Raw genomic sequence first — 14,863 nt, forward strand, 5'->3', positions numbered from 1 at the left:
TGCCCGGATTCATGGTGATTTGATGACTGCATTGTGGTGTTAGAAGAGCGTGCCCTTTTGCTTGTCTTCTTTTGTCAGTGGCCTGTGGTTGTGACTCTTTCTTTTAAAGGCTCCCTTGGCTCAGACTCGTGTGAGTTGATGGTTAGGGCACTGAAAGAGAGTGTGAGCTCCCGCCCACAGAGCCAGTCGTGGTCCAAAGCCTGTGGGTTGTCTAATCTTTAGCTGCTCCCAGCCCTCACTCCCCACCGCTCCTTGAAAATCCAGGGGCTGCTCCAGTCCTGTCCCTTTGAGCTGACTCAGGCAAATTAGGTGGACCCCAGTGAAGAGCTGCTCCTCCTGAGGCAGAGACCCTGGATGGGAAAGGAAGTCAAAGTCATCTGGGTTCCAGAAGTGGACTTTACAGGTAGGTGGGGAGAGCACTGTTGGAGTGCTTTGGTTTGCTAACAAATGGCACCACCACCATGGCAAGACACCATCCACATTCGGTGAACTTGAAACTTAGCATGGAGCCTGTTGGTTGGGTGAATATCAGACAGGCATCGCTCAGCCTACCTACTGTGAGCACGGTTGATGACTGTTCCAGGAGTCAGCCTGTGTCTAATCCAGAGAAATGAAATGACGCTGCCCATGCATGGCTTCTTTCCTTTGTATCTTGGGGCTGCAAAGGTGCCCCAACACCACCAGATGCTCTCACTTCTTGGGGTCTTGGCATCTGCACTCTCAGCCTGGAAAGCTGTGCCTACCTTTTTTCACCTGAATACCTGACTTACTTTCCCAGAGTTTGCCTGGAGTTCTTAGGCTTCGGGAAGCCTCCCTGAATGCCCAAGATGGCTGGGCACCCCTCCCTGGCCCTCCTCTGTTTGATCGCTTCCTATGTTAGACTAAACGTTATCTATTGGTAGATCTGTCTGTCCTTTTAGACTCTCAAGTTCCACGCGGGAGGACAGTGTTTTGTTGATCTTTGAGGCTGGGATGCAATGCCTTCCCCATAAAGTAACTGCTGGCAAGTGGCTCAGAGTCATGAGCCCCCCTACACTATATGATGTCACTCTGCAGTTCTGTCATTCATGGCAGAAGTTACAGCTAGGCAAATAGCTGATTTCATTAGGAAATACTAATGATTAAGTATTGGGTTCAGAAATACTGATTCTACTGAAACTTCTAACCCTAGGTTTTCTTATCCTCTTCTCTTCAGAAATTTGAAGCCACATCCGCATTGTTTCCTAGTTATGTTTTCCAATATGTTGGACTCACCTAGCTGTTACCACAGAAAGGATAGCCATTAACACCTGGATCATTTACATATTCACTGTGACTACTTGCCACAGCTGCATGGCACCCTTGGCTTAGTCCTCCTTGGCACAGCCTGGTAATAAACCCCGAGGGAAAGTGTCGGGATCTCAGGGAGGACTGGGATGCAGCTTGTCCTTTTGATGTGGAGACACCTTCAGTTCAAGTGTGAATTTGTTACAAGAGAAAACCAATATTTAAGGTTTGCTACACTTAATTGTGAAAATGCAATCCTGTATTCTTTTACTGTGCCAGCCCCCTTGGTTCATGAATAAACACTAATCAAAACAGTTGTTTAAACACCCTTTTCTCTGGTGCAGTTTTGTTTACGTTATACGATACTCCCAGTAGATTAATGGCCGTTTCCATCTTGAAGAATACTTAAAGGAAGAGTCGGGCCCCACGGGGTGGGTCAGGTGGACTACTGAGTTTTGCCGTCTCTGCTCGGTGACGTGATTGATGCCAGATTGTTCCCTTTTGACCCCAGTTAATGATCCTTATCTTCTCTCCAGGGATTAGACATTGGCTTCTTTTTCTCAAAGTGTTTAGGGCAGGGATGGTGAACATTTTCCCTGTCAAGAGCCATTGACCCCAGGAAGGAAGAGGCCGTTTCTTTGAGGGGGTGATCGTGCCATGGAGAGGCAGCCCCTGGGGCCCAGCTGGGCTGTCTGAGCTCAGGCGACCTTCTCCACACTTAGAAGGACCTGACAGATGACAGGAGGTGCCTCGCCAGCCCCGAGTGCAGTGCCCCTGGAAGGCCAGACTATTCACTGTATGGAGAGTCTTGGGTATTTTTTAGGAATGTCATTGATGCCTTTGGGATTGGAGAGAGAAAGAAAAGTGGTCTTTACTGAGACTAAAATGTGCCACGTGCTTTACCAACGTTACTGTATTCATCATTGCATTGCTTCAGAATGTTGGAATGTGTATTTTTTTTTTTGAGGAAGATTGGTCTTGCACTAACATCTATTGCCAGTCTTCCTCTTTTTCTTTTTTTTTTTTCTCCCTAAAGCCCCAGTACATAGTTGTATGTCATAGTTGTAGAGTTGTAGCTCTTCTTTGTGGGATGCCGCCTCAGCATGGCTTGATGAGCAGTGAGTAGGTCCACACCCAGGATCTGAACTGGCGAACCCTGGGCCACTGGAGCAGAACGTGTGAACTTAACCGCTACACCACCAGGCCGGCCCCTGGAATGTGTATTTTTAATCCTTTTTTTACTGATAAAAAAACCAAGGCACAGAGAGGAATCTCTTCTGAAATGCCAACATCGATTTAGGAGTTTGGGTGGTGGTATTGTCCAAGGCTGTAGTGGAGTAGTGCAGAAGGCCAAGGGCAAACCAGGGCAGTGGATGGTACAGAGCAAGGACCTTGCCAGCTGGGAGTGCGAGAGAGGGCAAGTGAAGTGGACACAATGCCCCCAACCTTGGGCAGGAGAGGAGGTCGGGGGCTGAAGGTTGCAGGCTCTGTGAGTGAGGCTGAGGTGAATGGGGTGCTTTGCAGAGGCCGAGACTAGGACAGTGCTGGCCGTAAACGGTGCCTAGGTAAGAGGGTTAAGTAGTTCTGACGTGTGTCCTCAGGGGCTGGTGGGGTGGGTATGTGATTTTTCAGATGTCTGTCTTCTAAATTTTCTCCCCAGAGAATAAAATAGAGTTAGGCCTCACACCCCATTGAGAGGGATGGTCTCCTATGGACACCACCAGGGACTCGGGATGCTTCCAGAAGAGCAGAGAGAGAATGCGCTCATCTGTTCAGGAAACCTCTCTTCCCTTGTGCCCTGTCAGCAGGGGGTGAGAAGGGCCAAGCTGCCGGCAGTGACTGCCATTGTGCTGTGGTCACCTCAGGGGAAAACCCCCCCACAGTCCAGCAAAAGAGACTCAGCAGTGCGGTTTCTTTGTTGTTGTTAAAAGAAAACTAGAGAGAGAAATATGTGTAATTTTGAAAGAACATACATGTAAACATTTCAACTGAATTCTAAACGGAAGTGATAAAAGCCCATAAATAAAGTAAATATTTTAAGGTTCTCCGGATACCTAATCAAGGGAGAAGAGAACAAGGGAAGAAAACAATGTAGAAAGGAAGAAGGCAGGAGGGCAGGCGGCCAAGCCATTTACAGTGGGGGGGGGGGGGAGAGAGAGAGAGAGAGACGTCAAACGAGACTAGTTCTGAAGTGAAAACGCCTGAAGTAGAGGGTCCCCATCACCTGTTTTTCAACCCATTGATTGCCTCAGGGTGTGTTTGCTCCTTTTCAGATGCTAATGATCGGATTACCCGGGTCAGCCGCCTCCTTAGAGGGGCAGTGTCACAGTGCTGACCTTCTTGGCACATGTGCAGGGTTCTGCGGGTTGGGCAATTGGTTCAGCTTCTCTGCAGAGGGAGGCGGTAGGACTGGATGGTCTCGGAGGACCCTTCTCTCTCCACCATTCTTTGATCCTGGGGGAAAAAAGGCGTGTTTTAAACAGAATTCCAATTCATTAAGTGGCCTGCACTAGCTGACCTCGGCCTTTTTGCCTTTGAGAAGGGACACCTTTGTTAAAGCAAAGATGGGAGCAGATGGAAGTGCACTTTGCTGGGCCCCTAAGCTAACCAGCTCCCTCAAATTCAGGGGGAGAAATAGTTTCCTACGAATGAATTCAGAACCAGAGGTACATGGCTCTGCCTGAGCTGCCTTCCTCAGTGAAGATGAGGAGGGTGGGGGCAGTGGTTTCCAAGGTAACAAGCTGGAAAGCCTGTGGAGCTGGGTGGGGCTCAGCAGGGTGGTGATGACAGACAAGCAACCATGCACATAATCATATAATTGGATGTCTGGTGCAGCCTCTTGGAGGCTGTTTGCCACTTTACGGGGGCCCTCCTACATCTGGCACCTTGTGTGTGCCTCTCGAGCACAACGCCTGCGGTGCCCAGTTGTCCTCTGTTGACAAGTGATCTTCTCCACTGACTGTGAGCTTCATGAAACCAGGCATCTTTTTTCATGCATCTTTTTTACTCCCCTGCCTGGCATGGCCCCTGGAACGCAATAAGTGGCAGTGATTGTATGAAGGAAGGACAGAAGGGAGGAGCCAGAATTGCCTGCTGAGGGCTACAAAGAAGCATCCTGGAATGTCCAGGGTCTTAAAATTTCTTTGCCCTTTGGAACCCAGAGAAGGCTATGAGCATGTGCTATTACCATATGCACAGACATACCCGAAACTCACCCGTGGACCCTCTTTTAAGGATCCCAGGTCAACAGATCCCTGGCCTTAAGCAGTAGAACACATATATGTGTCCGTCAGTCATGAATATGGAGCACCGACCCCGTGCCAGATGCTGCCAAAGACTAGAGGGAATGAGAATTGGCTCTGGTGTGGGAGATCACAGAAGTACACGTGGAAAGAAGAGTGATGCTTCATGGAGAATATGCCGAGTCTCAGGACTGAGGTTGCATGTGTGCAGAGGGGTTGTAAAGAGAACAATGCCCTTCATAATCTCCAGGCTTATGGCCTCTCACTCCCTGTGGCCTCACTTTTGGATATGAGTTTTTAAAATAGACTTTATTTTTGCGGGGAGCAGTTTTAAGTTTACAGAAAAGATTGAGCAAAAAGTACAGAGAGTTCCCATATACCCCTTCAACATCCCCCAGTTTCCCATTATTAATATCTTGCATGAGTGTGGTGCATTGTTACAGTCGATGAGCCAATATTGATACATTATTATTAACTAAAGTCCATATTTTACATTAGGATTCATTCTTGGTGGTGTACATTCTACAGGTTTGGACAAATATATCATAACATGTATCCACCGTTGTAGTATCATATAGAATAATTTCACTGCTCTAAAAATCCCCCATGCTCCACCTATTCATCTTTCTCTCTCTCTCCGTCTGAGCCCCTGGCAACCACTGATCTTTTTACTGTCTCCATGGTTTTGTCTTTTCCAGAATGTCGTATAGTTGGAATCATCCAGTGTGTAGCCTTTTCAGTTTGGCTTCTTTCACTTAGTAATATGCATTTAAGGTTCCGCCATGTTTTTTTTGTCTTTTGAGAGCTCATCTCTTTTTATTGCTGAAAAATATTACCTTGTCTGATGTGCCGTATTTTGTTTATCCATTCACCAATTAAGGACATCTTGATTGTTTCTAAGTGTTGGTAATTATGAGCATGGGTATGATTTTCATGTCTCCTTTTGCAGTGTGGCCAAAACGACATGGCAATGTGGGGCTGTGTCTTTGAGGGCTGGGCCCATTTACAGAAGGGAAGACTCTAGGATGTTCTTACGTTTGGCTAACCTGTAAAGCTGTGACCAAGGTGGATGTTGGGGGCGTTAGGAATCTGGGTAATATATGATCCTCCTAGATTCTTTTTCAAGACTTCATAGTCAACTTGGTCGATTAGGTAATCAATCATTTATTGAGGAATTAGGTACTGGAGATATAGAACTAAGTTATTCATGGGCCCTGACATCAAGGAGCTCACAGTTTAGTGAGGAGGTAGAATTGCAAAAGAATCATTATATGTTGGGAATATTTAAACAAACACTGTGTGAAGAATTAATGACAATGGCTAATTTACAGGGTGAAAAAATAGACAACTAAAAACACCAGACAGCACCATCATCAGAACTCATTCCAGCCCCACATGACAAGTGTTACGATACAGGTGAATACTAGGACTTCCCAGAGAGGGATCTGAGAGGCTAAGGAGGGAGTATCCAGGAGGATTTGACCTGGCACACAGGGAGCAGTAAGGTGGAGGAAGCGGGGAAACCCTGTTCCAGGTTGGAGTGTGAGGCTTCTTCTGAACCCAGATGCTCAAGGATGGCATTCAGCTGTCTTAGGGGCTCCATTTCAGGGCAGGGCTTCTGACAACAATTGCCCACGTTCTCCAGTGTCCCATGTCTCAGTGAGTGGCCTCCCCACAAACCCAGTTGGCCAAGCTGGAAATCTAGGGGTCCTTTACTCCCCACGTCCCACATTCAGCTCTCTCTCTCAATCTCTCTCAAATCAACCCCCTGTCATCTCTACCGTTCTTGTCTCAGCTTTACACAGACTTGTTCAGATGATGCCAGAGCTTCTTAACTGGTTTCCTGCTCCTACCTACTCCTCCAATTCACCCACCCTGGCTGGCCATGCTGACAATGAACTTGATGAAACCCTGTCTCATTAAATTCCTTCCCTGCTTAAAATCCCTCCAGAGCCCTCTATCCCTGCCTGAGAAACAGAAAGTTGAACATGACAGCATGGCACCACGAGACCCCTCCCCGTGCGGGCTCTTTAGGTGTCTCCAGCCTGATGCTCTCACTGCCACACTGAAGTGGTTGTCCTCTTTGAATACACTGCTTCCCTTGCAGCCGTCCAGGCTGTATGCCTGCCCTCTTCTCTTCCTCAGCGTCCCATTCTGCACAGCACTTCTCACCGTGGTTAATTTTTACTTAGCCTTCAAAGTCTGTTCAATGTCATGTTGTCTGAATGTCCGCTCTCAGGCTCCAGGTTCACAGGTTTTTCCACTCCTTCCTCTGTGGCCCCTTCGTGTTGCCATTACCTTCTCATATGACGTTGGCATTATTTGGGAACATATCTCTCTCCCCCACTAGGCCGTCAAATCTTTTGATGGCTGAGTTGTCTTCCTTTCCTTTGTAACCCTGGCGCTCAGCATAATACCTGCTTAGTAGATAATAAATGAAGGATTATTATAAGGATTGTGTTACAAACAAATGTTTAAAGTGTGATTGCACCCCAAAGGAATTTGGATTTAAATTCAAACCCAAGCAGTCTTGTCTCATCAGATATCATGACCTTGTCATCATTTACATTTAGCCTCTTCACCCTCAGGCTGAATGGGCTGCCTTCTGGCTAATTGGGGGTGGGGGGTACCCTCATGCATCCCTACTCACCTCATCACCACAGGCTCTTCTCACACCTGGCCTCCTAGAACAAAAGCCCTTGCTTTTGTATGTTGTGTTTCTCTCTGAATTTACATGGTGACATGAGTGTCATGGTTGGGATGTGAGTGAGTTTCAATAGCCCAGTTGTTTATTTTTACTGCACAAACAGAACATATGGCTAATTCCATTTCTACTAACCATTGCTCTCCCCCACTTCTGAGAGCCTCTAATCCCAGCCTTGGGGCCAGCAGCTATGTCCCCTCGCTGGCCTTAGTTTCTTCATCTGTAAAATGAAAATGTCGGATTCCATCAAGGATTCTTACCTTGTGGTCCACAGAATCTCCTGAAGACCCACCGAAGTTTCTGGGTACCCATATCCTCTGAAATTGTGTTAACATTTTGTGTGTCTGAACCTCTATTTATGACTCGTATATGACTTTCAAATGAATCTGTGACTCCAAAAAGCTTAAAAGTCGCGGGAGAAAAATGATTTCCAAAATCTGGCCTAGCAGTTTTTTCACTGAAAAAATAGTTTCTACTGTGTCATTTTTTTTTTCTTTAAAAGATCAACATGTAATAATGAAGCAGTGGTTTCAGGTTGAAATGGGTTGTACTTCCAGTGTATCATGTGGCACATTTGAATTCATGGGGAGAGATTTCCAGAGTGGAATTCTTTTGCCTCACTCAGTGCTCACAGTAACTTGGGCTGTGGGCTTCCGGCTGGGGAAAGGAGCATAACCCAAGCCTGGCCCTCGATTTTCTGCAGGCTGTCTATTGTCACATTTCCGAGTCGTTCTTCGTTGGATCTCTCTAACTGGTGAGTCTGAAGAGCAAATGTCACAGAGCTAAATCCTGGCAAATGAGGGGCTTGTTTCTCATGGCTGCACCTGAAAGATCATGATGGCTGTATTCTCTGTAGCTGGTGCAAACAGATTTTTAAATGTAGGCGTGGACATTTGGACGTTTTGCCTCTGAATTAATTTCCTCTCTCAATGTGATGTCTTCAGTAGCAGCCCAAGGGTAAAAGGAAAGTTATCGGGCCGGCCCCGTGGCTTAGCAGTTAAGTGCACGCGCTCCGATACTGGCAGCCCAGGTTCGGATCCCAGGCGCACACCGACGCACTGCTTCTCTGGCCATGCTGAGGCCGCGTCCGACATACAGCAACTAGAAGGATGTGCAACTATGACATACAACTATCTACTGGGGCTTTGGGGGAAAAAAGTAGGAGGATTGGCAATAGATGTTAGCTCAGAGCTGGTCTTCCTCAGCAAAAAGAGGAGGATTAGCATGGATGTTAGCTCAGGGCTGATCTTCCTCACCAAAAAAAAAAAAAAAAAAAGAAAGTTATCGTCTCCCCCGTGCAGAGGAGGGACTTCTTGTTCTTGGTCCGAGTTTTCCATGGAGCGCCTGGTGAATATGTTTGACTCTTGGTGAGGGAAGAGTGTGCTGTAATTATTAGTCTTAAAGTCAGTGATTTTTATGGTCCCAAAAGCATGATGCATCTTTCACTCCCCCACTTCCCTTGACACACTCACTGATGCCTTTGGTTCCTCTCCTCCGCATTCTTTCACTGATTATAAGTGGGTTCTGATTTCTTCACTGGTTCCTTCTAATGTTCTGGTCTTTCTTTCCCCACATGCTGAGGTTTTCTTCATTGCACTTTTGGCTGAGCAGGACACACAGGACCTCTTGAGCTGCGCTTTTCAGTGCTGATATTTACAGGCCACGCAGGAGGCTTCCTTCCCAAGGACAAAGCAGGAATGGTCCCCGAAGGCCTTTAACTCATTTGCCCTCTACTCCTTGTTATTATAAGCTAGTTTAGAGTGTAATACGTTAATTGCATCTCTTAAAGGAACATATTTCATTTTAAAAGGCAAGAACCATGGAGAGAAAAGATGGGGGAAGTTATAAAGTCTTTAACAAATGATGTTCTGATTATACCTCCTTTCCCCACCAGATGTAGGCTCCTAATTGCCCTTTATTCACAGGCTAATGATACACAAATGACTGCGCCCTGGGCTGATTCAGCTTGGAAGGGGATGGGAGAATAAATGCACACATTTATTGGCTAAGCAACGGCTGTGCTTGACCTAAAAATAATGGGTGTATAATCGGCCCCCCACAGCCTCTCCCCAGCTGCTGCAACTGGCACTGCCTCTTCCATGGGATCTTCTGCAGCCTGAGTTCTCAGGAGCTACTAGCCATCCCTTGGGGCTGTGCTGGTGGGGTGGGCGGCCCACTTTGAACGCCTCCCACCTGGCAGTCTCAAAGCTTCAGGAGAATGGCAAACCTTTGCTCTTCCAACCTGATCCCAGCCCTACGTTTTACACATGAGGATTCTGCTTTGAGGTTTACTATTGTGCTTTTTTGATATTCACCCTGAGGGGACCCACTTGTCACTTCTTAGTCGCTCAGGCACCTTATCCCCTGATGCTCTGACTTAGTGTTCTCAAGTTGAGGGGTGGCAGGAACCGTCTTCTCCCCTGTACTCTCCCCTGGTAGGAGCTGCACCACCCTCTCAGCATGTGTTCATAACTGAGGTGGATGAAGAGGAGAAAGGGGAACCTCTGAGCTCCTGGGAGAGGTGTGAGGTTCGCATACAGGTGAAGCCTCTGGAGCTGCCCTCTTGCTGGCTTCGAGTGGGCTCCGGGCTCTTCCTCCTGCTCTGCATTTGGGATCTTCCTTTTGCATTGCCTGACTTTCAGGCAATGGGCACATGTGGAATTCCCTCTCTTGGGACCCAGGACCCATTAGGACAGTCTACACAGTGTATCAGGTGTAGTTGAAGAGGCAGAGGACCTCCGAGCTCTGCTCCACCATCCACAGGCTGAAGCCAAATGAGCACCCACATCTGCATAGACATGTGCACACAGACCTACAGACGTGTGCAAGACCCACACACACAGAGCAGAGGCTATAGGCACCGATGGCAGAACAAGGGAGCCTCACGATTATCAGTCATCCTTTACCGAGGAAGCCTTGCCTGCATCATGTAACCCAGGACTGGGAATCACACCTGAATTCTGCATAGACAGGTTGCTTCTAAAGAAGGAGTGATTGATGTACAATAGGAAATGCATTCAAGAGCCATGTCAGGCATACCCTTGGGAAGCTGGCAGGCCAGGCCCTGTTCCTAGCTGAGCCCTTCATACTCGAGTCTAATGGGTCTGCACAGCCATGGTGAGACCTGAATGTGACACAAATGGAACATCCAGTTTCTTGAATTCAAGAGTGTGCCCCAGCAGTTAAAGCTCCAGACCACATCTCCCATGGCGCATCTAGCCTTGCAGCAAGGAAGACAGGACCTGGGCTGTGGGAAAGAGCTCTGCTCCTTTGGCTTGTGTAGGCTGCTCTTGAGTGCATCAGAAGGCTCTCGGTAGTCGTTGGTTTGGGCGTGGTGTCTGACGTGGTGAAGTGTCTGCTGGCTCCTCTTCTACCAGCAGGACTTGTGCCTCTTGTAAAATGACAAATTACATGTCATTTACAAACATCCTTGGTCCCTAATCCTTCCTAACCTCTAGGTAAACAGTGATGTCTCCTAAAATATATGTTAAGAATCAACAGATCAGGGCAGACTGGGCATAGAGGCTTTTTGGTACCACTATGTTTAAAAAATAGGTGGCAATTTTGAGTTTTAATTAAGCACTGTGATTTCATCTTATACCATGATATTGGTTCTTTGTAGAGAGAGAATATCAACTGTCTTATCCCCAAATCAGTACTCTAAAGTAATACCTCTTTGAATGAATACTTGCTTATTTTAATTTTAACCACAATGGTGATGATTGCAGTATTGTTTTCATATGATATAGGGACCAAATGCATGACATTTGTTAAAATAGTGATTGCAGAGAGAAAGGAAAGGTTTGCAGTACTTTGAGAGAGGGCATCTTTGTTTGTAAAAAAGAAACTTGACTGCCAGTCACTTTTATGAAGGGTAGAAAACCTACAACTTAACAGATACCGGGTGGAAGTATTTCTGATCTAGACCTCACCAAGTGCTTTATAGCATATGGAATTAAAAAGCCAAGTATTTTAAAGGACATTTCAGCCAAAATATGTAATATTCTTAAAGGTTAGCTGATCTTTTGAGCTTTGATATTAAAAAACAAAACTACTTTAAAATTTGTGAATCTCTCTCTGAAGTTTGTAGTGATAATTCTCTTGCATAAAAGAAAGATTTGGGAACTTTGTTATTTTATTATTCAACTTTGTTTGGAATAGATAATTATTTAAACTAACAAAATGAATATATCATTTTTTAAAAAAAATTAAAGACAATTGGAATGGGAAGTACTTACTCTTCAAATAGAAATTGTAGTTTGTTTTAATTAAAAGAGACTTGCCAAAAAAAGTAGGGGGAGAGTTTTTTGGCACTACTCAAAGATATCTTTGGCATTTGCACAAGGATGTTTCTCATCAAAGGGTAAGAGGCACTGTCGGGCCTCACTGAGGTCTTCTGTTCTAGTGCCACTGAAGAGTCATTTGTGATGTCCTAGAGGTTAAAAATACAGTGAATGCATATCAGTTAAAAGATAGAAATTGTCAGATTGGATAAAAACAAGGTACAACTATATTTACAAGAAACTCTACGTAGATAGGTTAAAAATAAAAGGCTGAAAAAAGATACACCATGCAAATTCTAATCCATATTAATATTAGAAATGTAGACTTTAAAACAAGGGATATTGCTAGGGATGAAGAGAGACATTACATAATGATAAAAGGTCAGTTCACCTAGAAGACATAGCAATCCTAAATGCAAGTGCACGTAACAACAGAACTTCAAAGCACATAAAGCAAAAACTCATGAAGCTGGAAGCAGAAATAGACAAATCCACTATAATGGTTGGAAATTTCAACACTCCTCTCACAGTAATCTACACAAACTCAGTAAGGATATAGAAGACCTGAACAACACTATCATTCAACTCTTGTTCTTGTTAGTGTTGTGAAATCTGTTCTGACTCCTAGTGACCTTGTGTACAGCAGAGTGGAACCCTGCCTGGTCTTTTTGTACCATCCTCTCATATCCTGGTGCAATATCAGGTAATAGTTTGCTGACATTCATAGGGTTTTCATGGCCAGTTTTTATCAGATCATCACTCAGCTTGACCTAGTGGATATGTATAGTACAGTCCACCTGATAACAGGAGAATACACATTCTTTTCAAGTGTACATGAGACATTCCCCATGATAAACCATATTCTAGGCCATGAAATAAACCTTAATAAGTTTAAAATAATTGATACCATACAAAGTGTATGTTTTTACCATAGGGGCTGGCCCCGTGGTGCAAGCGGCTAAGTGTGCACGCGCTGCTGCTGTGGCCAGGGGTTCGCCGGTTCGATCCCGGGTGCGCACCAATGCACCGCTTGTTAAGCCATGCTGTGGTGGCGTCCCATATAAAGTAGAGGAAGATGGGCACGGATGTTAGCCCAGGGCCAGTCTTCCTTAGCAAAAAAAGAGGAGGATTGGCATAGGATGTTAGCTCAGGGCTGGCCTTCCTCACTAAAAAAAAAAAAATTTAAGCTAGATACCAGTAGCAGAAAGATATCTGGAAAATCCCCATATATTTGGAAGTTAAACAATATGCTTCTAAATAAACCATAGGTCAAAAATCACCAGATTAAGTTATTTCTTTTTGAATTGAATGAAATATTCAACATTTATTCAATTTTGAATTGAATGAAAATGAAAACACAATACATCAAAATTTGCAGAATGCAGCTAAAGTAGTGCTCAGAGAGATATTTATAGCATTGAATACTTATATTAGAAAAGAAGAAAAGTCTCAAGTCAGTTATTTGTTTCCACCTTAAGAAACTAGAAAAAAAAGAGCAAATTAAACCAAAAGCAAGCAGAAGGAAGGAAATCAATGAAATAGAAATTAGAAAAGAAATGGAAAAAACAGTGAAATAAAAAGCTGATTCTTTGAAAAGATCAATGAAGTTGATACATCTCTAGCCACACTGACCAAGCTAAAAGGAGAGAAGACACAGATTACCAATATCAGGGATAAAAGAGAGGAGATTGCTATAGTCAATAAAAGGATGATAGGGAATATTATGAACAACTTTATGCTCATACATTTAACAGCTTAGATGAAATAGAGAAATTCCTTGAAAGACACAAGTTACCAAAGCTCATTCAAGAAGAACTAGATAATCAGAATAGCCCTAGAATAACTGAAGAAATTGAATTCATACTTGAAAACCTTCCACTAAAGAAAACTCCAGGCCCAGGTGGCTTCACTGGAGAATTCTGCCCAACACTTAAGGAATAAATATTACCCAGTCTACACAAACTTGTTCTGAAAGTGGAAGAGGAGAGAACGCTCCCAACTCATGAGGTCAGCATGGCCTCAACATCAACCCCATTACAAGGAAACAAAACTACAGATCAGTAGTTCTCATGAATATAGACGCAAAAATCCTCAACAAAATGCTAAATTTCTCAGATAAATTTTTTCTATTTTAAAAACTGATTATTTTGACTATAGCACCAAGTACTAAAACCTTAACCAATGAAGCACAACTAACTATAATCTTCATTCATATGAATCAGAGGTCATGACAGATCACTGGTAACTAAGGAGACTCTGACTATGATATTGTGAATCTACTTAAGACATATTTCTTCTTGTCATCTGGTGCTTCATAAGCAAGAAAGTCTACTGCAAACCTTATTACCTTATAAAGAGATACCTGGAATTGACTTGTCTACTGATGATCTTCCAGGATAGGATAAATCTTCCCCTCTTCTTCAGGGTGTACATATCCTCATGCTTGTACCTGATAGCTTTATTCCTATTAGAAGTGGTACTGGTGAAAAACAAAGTCTGTGTCTCTGGGATTTGAGAATTCCAAGGTGTTAACTGTAGAAACTGAAGAAGTGGTCACCCCAGGGACCTGGGTTCTACTACGGGGTAATGCAGTTCACTCCAATACATACTCATGTATTTGGGGGGCATGCAGACATATCCTGCCTATACCAGACTTTTGCCAACTCCTTCAGATCTGTATGTTCTGTGGCTTCCTGCTCAAGTCCATGTCCCTCACACAAGAGGAGAATGTGGCTCTGCCCATTACCCCGCAAAGGCTGGAATTGAAGCCCAGGGTGGCCAGCCACCAGCATGACATTGCTTTGAACTCTTTTATTCTATCTAAATATTTTAAATAATTTTACATTCAGCATATATCAGTGTTTGATTTAGTACAAAAATCACTTTCCTCTAAATCTATTATTATCTGTTCCTGTTTTATACATGGGGAATCCAAGGCTTGTAGAGGTAAAGTACTTTGCCCAAGGTCGCATAGCTACTAAGTGGTGACACTGGGTTTGAAATGCAGGCCATCAGATTGCTTAATCTTTGCTCTTTGTGGCTCCACTCTTCAGTACTGAACCCCCCAGTGCTTGAACAGTGCCCAGCAGGTACTCAGTAAATATGTGTTGGATGATGTATATTGGGGTGGTCTGGCATCCTGTGTTAAGAACCCAACCCTAGGCACATGAGCCACCTGGGTCAGGGTCAAGCTTGGGTTCTGGAAAGCTGAGCAGATCCATGTTCCTGGGCCTCCTGCGTACACCAGGAGAACTAGATTCTCCTTTCTTTCTGTGTGCCTTCAGCACTTTGTAGTGCTACCCCTCTGGCCAGATAGTAATTGTGGCATACTCATCTGTATGTCCTGCTGCATTGTGACCTCTGGAGGA

At 44.7% G+C, this 14,863-nt stretch overlaps 1 protein-coding gene across 3 annotated transcripts in view; it reads left to right on the forward strand.

Moving 5' to 3' along the window:
* FHOD3 (formin homology 2 domain containing 3) overlaps nt 1-14,863 on the forward strand; it is a 457,851-nt gene that overhangs the window by 187,641 nt on the left and 255,347 nt on the right. The window lies entirely within an intron of this gene.

Source organism: Diceros bicornis, chromosome 16 (genome assembly GCF_020826845.1).
Source record: "Diceros bicornis minor isolate mBicDic1 chromosome 16, mDicBic1.mat.cur, whole genome shotgun sequence".
In the NCBI taxonomy this organism is placed as follows: domain Eukaryota; kingdom Metazoa; phylum Chordata; class Mammalia; order Perissodactyla; family Rhinocerotidae; genus Diceros; species Diceros bicornis.